The following is a 10280-nucleotide window of genomic DNA, read 5'->3' as shown; positions in this document are numbered from 1 at the left end:
TTATTTTTTTAATGTTAATTTATTTAGAGAGAGAGAGAGAGTGAGAGGGAGAAAACGCAAGAAGGGGAGGGGAGAGAGAGAGAGAGGAGAGAGAGAACCCCAAGCAGGCTCCGTGCTGGCAAGTGTGGAACCCGACACAGGGCTTGATCGCACAAACCATGAGGTCATGACCTGAGCTAAAATCAAGAGTCAGATGCTTAAGTGACTGAGCCACCCAGGAGCCCTGAGAAATAGAACTATTAATTGATCTACCAATGCCACTTCTGGGCATATATCCAAAATAAGGGCAAGCCCGATTTCAAAGGGATATTTACACACCCATGTGTAATGCAACATTATTCACAACAACCAAGAGGTAGGAGCTGACTCAATGTCCACTGATGCATGAATGGATAAAGAAAATGTGGTATGTCCATACATAGGAAGATGGCTCAGCCTTAAAGAAGACAAACATCCTTCATATGCTATGACACGGATGAACCTTGAGGACGTTGTGCTAAGTGGCATAAACCAGTCACAAAAGGATGAATACCGCATGATCCCATTTAGAGGAGGTGTCAAAAACAGTTGAACTTTAGAAACAGAAAGTAGAATGGTGGTTGCCGGGGGCCAGTGGAGAGAGAGAAGGGCAGTTGTCCAACGGATACACGGTTTCAGTTTTGTAAGATGAGAAGTACTGGAAATGCCATCTAACAAGACACACATGGTTGACACTATTGTCCTAGATGCTCAGGATGGGTTAGATGGTAAATTTTGTTACGTGTGTTTTGTCACAGTAAAACAAACGGTTAAAAATGACCAGAAAAAAAAAAAAAAAAAAAAGAAAAAAAAGACGTGTGTATCCTGGAGGGAGAGTTTGGGGTTTCAGTGAACCACATGGTGTAAAGATGGTGTGGGCCTGACCCACTTTCATGGTTCTGGTTTTCTCTGTGGGTGGCTGTTTTCATGACACAAATTGCAGCCGTTGATTGGGTTTGGGTCACCTTAGGTGTTGGACATAAAAGCCAAGGGCCACTCCGCTGCGGGGCGTATCGCTTGTTCCAGGCCAGAAGGCTGAAACACAGCAGAAGAGCGTGTGGTCTGACGGAAGCTGGCTCAGGCCTTCGGCCAGAGGCGTGGGAGCAGCTAGGCTGATGGGGTTTTGAAGTAATGATTACAGGGTTAAAAGGGCAAAAAGAACTCCAGAACCCACACATTGAAGTCCTGGCCCCTTCATTTAACTGTAGTGTGACCACCTAACCCCACTGATTTTCAATATGACATGGAGTTAATAATAAAGTTTATAATGAGCTTAATAATAATAATAATAATAATAAAGATGTACTTAAAAATAAGCAAGATAGGGGCGCCTGGGAGGCTCAGTCCGTTAAGTGTCTTGACTTCGGCTCAGGTCATGATCTTGCAGTCCGTGAGCCCCGCGTTGGTCTCTGTGCTGACAGCTCAGAGCCTGGAGCCTGCTTCGGATTCTCTGTCTCCCTCTGTCTCTGTCCCTTCCAGGCTTGCCCTCTGTCTCTCTTTCCTTCAGAAATAAATAAACATTAAAGAAACAATTTTTAAAATGAGTGTGATAATACCGACAAGGTAACATCATAATTGACACGCTAAGAACATGTTCCCATACTTTCTTCCTCGCATGATATTCCCCACGCTCTACTTTTTGTTCAATGCCTCGGTTCCTCACTAGACTGTGAGCTCAGGGGGCCAGGGATGTCGGTCTTCTTGGGTCTGCTCTGTCTCCAACAGTGAGCCCACGGCCTGGCCCAGAGATGCAGCAAGGCAACCCCTCTGTTGACCGAGGGAATGATGGATGATCGCGGATCGTAGTGCTTCCGTCAAGGATCACTGAAGTACCAGGCATCATCACTTGAGCCTCTCCCATGTCACAAGGGATGGCTGGTTCATTTGTTGCCTGGAGAGGATCTCCCACCCCAACAGAAGTTGTTTACAGTTATGATGCCTGCGAGGCACATCACTCAAGATAAAAGATTTACTTGACTCTCCTCCCTGCCTCCCACCCCAAAGCAGCCTCCTCCTATCTCCACCTCACTGATAGGATTGTGACGTCTAGGAAACAGCTCGTTTCTTTAGAGAATGAAAAGCTGCCTCTGTTTCTCATTGTTCCTCAGCATAGCCTTCCTCTCCCTGCCCCTGGCCCTCACCCCCCACCCTCCTCTATTCTCTGCTCCCTGATCCTATCATGTCCCTGGGCCACTGCTTGAAGTGTGAGCCACCTTAGGTGATTTATGGACCCGGTGACGCCAAGGTCAGAGCACAGATTGTTTTCAGGCGTCCCTGAAGCCCCTGCGTGGTGCTAGAGATTCCAGCCTGGAGGGACAGTTCACAGGATACGGGGCTGCATTTGCAACAAGCCACACAAAGTGGCACAGGATATCTATCACCAGACAAGCAAAACAGTCATTGTTTTCTTCCCGCCCTGTGACCCAGGCCTGGGTCTGTAGAGACAACAGCTGTGGTCCGGACACCCAAGATAAACACGACATAAAGGACAATATAGTCGAAGGAAGTAAGGTGCATGTGTCGTGAGTGTGGACGGTGACTTAAGATTTCTGGGTTTCCATCTCTGCCTGCGGTTGTATTTACCTAAGTGAGTGAGCGAGACAGGATTCCGTGTGGAATTGGAGCACGGAAGTGATCAAATTCTCGTTCATTCCCTCAATTATTTAATCAGCAGCCTGGCACCTCCTGAATGTCTTCCCCAGGGTAGGCACTGGGCTAGGGCCGAGGCAGACAGGAGACGATGCTTTGCACGTGAGCCTCTAGGCCAGAATTAGCCTGCCCCAGTTCAACTTCCAGTTCTCACTCTCTGAGCAACCTCAAACAGCTGTTCGACCTTGTGGAGGAGACAAATTGTGAAAAATAAACTGAGATAATGTATATTAACCCCCAGGGGTTCAGTAGTATAATATGTGTGCATATTTAAATGGAAGACACAGTTCCTGCCTTTCAAAGCTTTGTTATAGATCTCAGCTCTTAACTCTGCTGCATAATAGAATTACCTGGGGAACTTTTAAAAAAGTGCCAATGCCTGGGCCCTATTTCCAGAGATCAGGGGACATTGCTAAGTTTTAAAAGCTTCCTGTGTTGTTCTAAGGCATCACTAGGATTGAGGACAAGTGTTTGACCAAACAAAATTAATACAAGGATAATTAGAGAAAGTTTATCACTTACTTTCTTTTTTATACGTTTATTAACTTATTTATTTTGAAAGAGAAAGAGAGAGTGCGGGCAGGTGAGAGGCAGAGAGAGACAAGAGAAAGAGCAGGGGAAGGGCAGCAGGAGAGGGAGAGAGAGAATCCCAAGCAGACTCCGCACTGTCAGAGTAGAACCCCACACAGGGTTCGATCCCACGAACTGTGAGCTGAAATCAAGAGTTGGATGCTTAATCAGCTGAGCCATCCAGGTGCCCCGATCACTAAATTTCTGAGACAACTTCCAAACAACCTCAGTCCTGATGGCAATATTCTCATCTAAATTATTCAGATGAGCTTTGCAAATTCCTAACTCATTGATCATTTAACAATGGCATCTAGAAGCTTCGTCTGAAATCCATATTTACCTACTTTTAAAAACTCTCCCTTCTCCCTAGTAAAAGTCCTCGTCTCTTTCCCTTGTCCACCCCTTCCTCTGTGGGCTAGAAAAAACTCGAGACCTTCATCTCCAGAAACACATGCAGATATTTTCATTGTAAGCGTAATTTCCATGAAAACCAAAATAAGGAGAGAAGGAAGGAGGAAGGGACAAATACAGTTGTCTGGTACAACCTTCCCCACTTCTCTTTTCCTCTTAATCCCCCATCCCAAGCTCCCTTGATTCCTATTATGCCCACATTAGCGTCTCCCCAGCCTTGGGCACTTGGCGACATTGTCAATTCCCCAGATACCTGTCACTTCACCTCCTCTTGCTCCTGTCACCCTGGGCCAGACCAACCATGAGCTCTGGCCTTGAATATTGACGAAGGCATGAACATCAAACACTTACAGGATTGTTTTATGTCAGTAAGACTTTTTAACCACCAGCCCCCTCCAGCACCAGGAAATTAAAACCTTGACATGACTATCGGTAAAGCGATCTTCCTGGAAACCTGGACGAGTGGTGACACAAACGAAGGGTAAAGATGTCAGTAATTACTCAAGGCCACTGCAAGGAGAATCAGGTGTTCCTGTCCCCCACCTCCCAACACAAGGCCTACTTCTCTATTTACAGAGCACAGTGTTGCTGTAATGGCCTAATTGATTTATAATGCTTTTCTCCATATTGTACCGTGTGTGCAATTAGTTACTGAAGAGGAATTGCAGTTCAGCTCACTGGCCGCATCTGCTACTAGTCAGGGATGTACGGTTTCATGCCCTATTTTCCAGATGGCTTGGTTAACATTCAGGGAAACCTAGTGACTCAGCCAGAGCTTCAAAAGAAGCTGGGGGGGGGGGAGGAGCTCAGGTATAATTGGGCCTGGGAGAACTACCCCAGATGGAAAGAAAACACAGCACAGTCTCAAAACGCAAGCCAAGCACACAATACTGTGAGAAAGGGTTCAAAAAACCCCACGTGGAATGTTCTTTTCTCTTGCACTCAATCACACATTAGTTCATTCACATAACAAATATTCATCGAATGCTTAGGGGATGTCAGTTTTCTTCCATTATCCAGTGGTAAACACACAGATACCTTGTATGCTTTTCTGGGGCCCAAAGTCAGGTGGAGGAAACACATCCAAAATAAACACATGAACGAGAAGGTGAATGGGGAAGTGATACGTGTTAAGAGGGAAGTACGGTGTTCTGAGTCACCGGAGTCTTCTCTGTGTAAGAGCTGCTAAATCGGAGACTGAAGAATTGCCTGAAGATTAGCTCCAGAGGGAGGAAAGGAGTTCCAGGCAGAGGGAACAGCAGCTTAAATATCTTGGTGAATTCCGGGAAGCGTAGGAAGGCTGGTACGGCTACGGAGTAGCGAGATGTGGAACGTAGTATAGGTAAGTCGAGAAATGTTACGAAGGAAACAGACAACATTTGGCTTTAAGGTTTAAGAATTTTATTTATTTATTTATTTATTTGTTTATTTGTTTATTTATTTATTTATTTATTTATTTATTTATTTTTAGAGAGTGTGAGCAGGGGAGAGGGGGAGAGGGGGAGAGGGAGAGAGAGAGAGAATCTTCAGCAGGCTTCATGCTCAGCGCAGAGGCCCATGTGGGTCTGGAGGCCAGGACCCTGGGATTACGACCTGAGTCCCCAAATCAAGAGTTGGACTCTCAACCGACTAAGCCATCCAGGCACCCCTCTTTTAAGAATTGTATACTTGAGGGGCACCTGGGTGGCTCAGTTGGTTGAGTGTCCGACTTCTGCTCGTGTCATGATCTCACGATTTGTGGGTTTGAGCCCCGTGTTGGGCTTTGGGCTGACAACGCAGAGCCTGCTGTGAATTCTCTGTCTCCCTTTCTTTCTGCCTCTCCCCTGCCTGTGCTTTCCCTCTTAAAAATAAAAAGAAAATTAAAAAGAAAAATTAAAGAATTATATATGCAGAATCTAACATAAAAAAAAAAAAGGAAACTCAGAAACAGTAGAAAAGTGCTTGCCAGAGGGAATAGGGAGAGATTGATAGAATGATACATGCTGTTGGCTATAAGATGAATGAAGTCTGAGGATCCAATGTATAACGTGGTGACTAGTTGATAACACTGCGTTGCGTAATTGGAATTTGCTAAGAGAACAGAACTTAAATGTTCTTCTGTATATGAGTATGTGAGGCGATGGATGTAGGAAGAATCTTTTCACAAAATATCGAATCACTCCTACGGATGTCTTAAACACCTTACAATTTTATTGAGCAATTAAGCATCAATAAAGCTGGAAAAAGATTTATATTTTTAAGTATCAAAAAACCCCATAAAATTAAGCCTTTAAATAGAAGGTATAATATGATTTAAAATTTTAAACATTTTTTCTGTCTGCTCCACGGAGAGTGGAGACAAGATTGGGAGTGTAAGGAGAGGAAGAAAAGAATGAGGTTGGAAACCAGGTTGACTAAGGTCTGCAGCTTGGGCATGGGCGAAGGTGGTGGCAATGGAGGGAGTTGCATGGTTTAGAGAGATATCCAGGAGGCAAAATCAGTAAGATGTGATGGGAGATTGAACATGGAGAGGGAGAGAAAATCAAAGAAGACTGTCCTGCTTTCTCTCTTGAGCAACTGTGTGTGGATGACATTTACTGAGCTGGGAAAGGGCAGAGTGGGAGATATTAATTCCGAATCCTTATCATAGAGATGGAATTTAAAACAAGAGGGTGGAATAAATCATTCTGAGGACAAGAGTAGACCAGGAGGAAAAGAAGGCTCAAGACTGAGGCTTGCCAAATTCCAACTTTAGAGGCCAAATTGGAGGAATACCCCAGAAGGAAGAAGGAGGAGTGTATCTGGAGAGATGAGAGATAAACCACGAGAACATGATATCCCAGGAGCCTCAGAAGAAGAAATGTATGGGTTACTGGCTTTGCTGAATGCAGCTGAATTAGTAGAAACCATGAGAACCGAAAATGCCTATGGGGTTCAGGAACATGGAAGTCATTAGTGACCTGTAAAAGACCAGTTTTGGTGGTTACATGGCATGTTTTCAAAGACCTAAACTCAATGCCAGATTTGACAGCTGAGATGTTGTGGGGGTGGGGGGGGCACCAGCTTGCTAAGTACTGAAGAGAACACAGGAGGGCTAAGTGGGTGGGAGAATGGAGACTTTGCTGATTAAGCTTTTTTTTTTTTTTTTTTTTTTTAATTTTTTCATTTTCCTAACTCCTCTGGCTGGTCAGAAGATAGCATGGTAGGAACGAAGGCCCTGAGCAGTGATGGAGCTGGGGAGAAGAAAGCTTGCTAGGAGAAGAAGGCATGCAGAACATGCTGGAGGAATAACTACTGCATGCATCTACCGGCTGAGACTTGAACACCTACCAGGACGGTCCATATTTATCCTCCATCTAGACCAGCCATTCTCAAGCCTGGCTGATCATAAGAACGACATCTATACCCATCACTATTCTAATCCAGCAAGCACATGGCTGGTGTGTTCTGTAAAGTCTGGAATTCGTGTCCTATAAAGTTCACGGTGATTCTGCTGATCACTCAGTCGGGGGACCACTCCCTTCAGTTAACTCTTGGTTTTAGTTTCTACCATAATGATCCCTGATAATTCCAATAAAGAGCTACACAACCCTGTTCCCTTTTCCCTTCATTGTCTTGAAAAGATGGGACACAAAAAGAACATATTTTCGGTTCACTAATAGTGCCAGGAAGTGTCAAAGAGCTCATTTTTTTTCTCTGAGCAGAGAAATCCAGGCCTGAAAAATAAATGTAGCATAATTGTTTACACGCGTAGGAGCGCTCGATTTGCAAAACTCTTCATGTTATCCTAGGATGAATGTGGGGAGACTGTTAGAACCTCCATGAACTCCATTTCCAGATCAGGAAACTGAGTCAGAGAGCTTAAATGCACAGCCATTACATGATACAGTGGGGACTTCAAGTCAGATGTTTTCTCTCCAAGTATATATTTTTATGAGAAGCTGACCGTCATACTGATTTTTGAGATGAAGACATATGTAAAAGGGGGCATTTGGCCCATATACCTTAATACATGAATATGTACATGTTTATTACGTTTATTATTATACGCATATCTCATATACAGTAAAACCTTGGTTTGCAAGCGTAATTCATTCTGGAAACATGCTTGTAATCCAAAGCATGTAATCCAAATCGAATGTCAAGAACCATCGACTCAGCTGTGATCACGTGACATTTGGCATTACAGACTACTCGTATTGCAATACATCGCTCGTTTATCAAGTTAAAATCTATTAGAAACGCTTTCTCGTCTTGCGGAACACTCGCAGAACAAGTTACCCACAATCCAAGGTTTTATTGCATGTACATATCTCCATGCATTTTTAAAATGATTGACTCTAAACCAAGTACAGAAAGAAAAATAAGGTAGAAGCTCTCGTGATGGTTTCCCTCACAAGAGCCTACAATCTCATGCGAAGATGTCACGTATGTTTTTATAGTGGTCAGAGGATGGGAGCAAGGGTGCCAAGTGAGTGCTATGGATCCTATTCACTGCTGAAGGTCAGATGGAAGTGGATTCAATGTACTTCATGAAGCTCAGTGTCAGGGCCCTTCACTCGTACGTGTAGGTTCTGGGACAAACTCTGTGAACGTGTTCACGATGTTATATATTTTCGTACAATGTGCAAAAAAGTAAGACAGTAAAATTTTTTTTAACGTTTAGTTTTGAGAGAGAAAGTGAGAATGGGGGAAGGGCAGAGAGAGAGCAGGAGACACAGAATCCTAAGCAGGCTCCAGGCTCTGAGCTGTCAGCCTACGAACCGGGAGATCATGACCTGAGCCAAAGTCCGATGCTCAACCCACTGGGCTACCCAGGTGCCCGAAAAGTGAGACATTTTAATTGTAAGGTATTGTACTGGTCTCCTTCTGCTTTGACTTCAACCGCATTACCTTTCTCCTCCTGGCCTTTGGTGCAGGAGTGGTCCTGGACGTTTTGGAATTCTGGCTCGGGGGATTTGAGTAGGGTTTAGTGGGATACATTTAGACATCTCACACTGACTCCAAGTGTTGTTAAAACACAGTGAGCAGTCTTGGTATGTGAGTGACTTCTTGGACAACTTGTGTTGCTCCTCTCCCAGCTCACCAGCATCAGGTCACACACAGCAGCTCTGGGCTACAGGTTTTCTCGCATGACCGGTCCCTACGGTACCTGTCATGAGAAACAGGCGTGTAGGTACTTGTTAATGAGCGTCTCCATTCAAAGATTATGGGGGCACCTGGGTGGCTTAGTTGGTTAAGCGTCTGACTCTTGATTTGGGCTCAGGTCATAATCTCATGGTTGGTGGGTTTGAGCCCCGCACTAGGCTCTCCGCTGACAGTGAGGAGCCTGCTTAGGATTCTCTCTCTATTTCTCCTTCTCTCTCTCCCTCTCTCTCTGCCCTGACCAACTCGTGTGCAACTCTCTCTCTCTCAAAATAAATACACTTAAAAGGCTATGTATAACTAGTCACTCCATAAGAAATATTAAAATTCCTTGGAATCTTAGAGGTAAAATATGAAAAAAAAATCTGATAGATGTTTCTCCAAATTGGACAGCAGCCTCAGCTACCAATTTTTTTTTTCAAAGTCAATTCCTCATGCTGGAGGAAAGACTGGGGTTTCTTTCTAGTCTCTGTATAGAAAATGATACTACAAAATTGTTGTCCCCTGAAAATGTGATCAAAAAGGATAGAACCGAAAAATGTATTATAGAATTGTGTCAGGCAGTTTACTAATACATTTGGTGTATTAGGACAATGCTTGTGGTATTGAGCCCAGCCTGGAAAGAGCATTTGGAAACTGTTCTTAGTGTCCTTACAAAGTTTCTATGCTGTTATTGTTTGTGCTTTGTTGTTTTGTTTTGTTTGTTTTGTTTCAGTCCTTCGAGACTTACTGCATTTCGCTGTTGACGAGTGCAGGCATCTCACGGTGTTTCCACGTAGGGTTGCCACAAAAAATCCGGAGTGCCACTGAAATTTCAGTTTCAGATGAACAAGGGAGAATGTTTAAGTATAAACGTGCCCCACGCAATCCTGGAGACATATTTACACTGCGACATTATTTGTTGTTTATCTGAAATTCAGGTTTGACTGGGAGCCCTGTATTTTTATTTGCTAAAGTTGAAAGTTATTATTTTCTTAGAGAGTGAAAATTTTTTTTAAAAAATTTTAATGTTTATTTGTGAGGGCGGGGAGGGGCAGGGAAAGAGAGGGAGACACAGAATCCAAAGCAGGCTCCAGGCTCTATGCTGACAGCTTAGGGCAGGGCTCGAACTCACGAACTGTGAAATCATGGCCCAAGCCAAAGTCAGATGCTTAACCAACTGAGCCACCCAGGTGCCCCTAAAGTTGAAAATTCTGAAGGAAGGAAAAATAGTTTTACTTTTGGCAGCTCCTGATTTCGGACCAGGGATCTTCCCAAAACACTCTCCTTTTCACCAGCTGCTAAGTCATGTCCAAAGTCCACACCTTTAGGCTCTGTGGAACCTCCTTGGTCACACAGAGCAGAACGAGTTAAGAGTGAGACAGCACCCACTGATGCTGGATGAAGGATAAACCACCCACTTAAAATCAGTGGCAAAGCTTTCTTCTGGGAAACAAATATTAGAGACTGAAGTAAAGGCATTCGCCAGCGTCACCAGTGAGGCCACTCTCGTCACTAACTGAATGCAA

The 10280-nt window shown here is 44.2% G+C and overlaps 1 long non-coding RNA gene across 1 annotated transcript; it reads left to right on the top strand.

The window, feature by feature from the left end:
- The first annotated feature begins 4835 nt into the window (after positions 1-4835).
- LOC123380264 lies at positions 4836-7221 on the top strand. The gene is made up of 2 exons (XR_006585793.1): positions 4836-4990; positions 6819-7221. It is a non-coding gene; the product is annotated as an uncharacterized LOC123380264 (long non-coding RNA).
- Positions 7222-10280: the final 3059 nt, after the last annotated feature.

This window comes from Felis catus, chromosome D1 (assembly GCF_018350175.1).
Source record: "Felis catus isolate Fca126 chromosome D1, F.catus_Fca126_mat1.0, whole genome shotgun sequence".
NCBI classification, from domain to species: domain Eukaryota; kingdom Metazoa; phylum Chordata; class Mammalia; order Carnivora; family Felidae; genus Felis; species Felis catus.
Note: the sequence above shows the minus strand (reverse complement) of the source record. Positions and strands in the feature narration are given on the sequence as shown.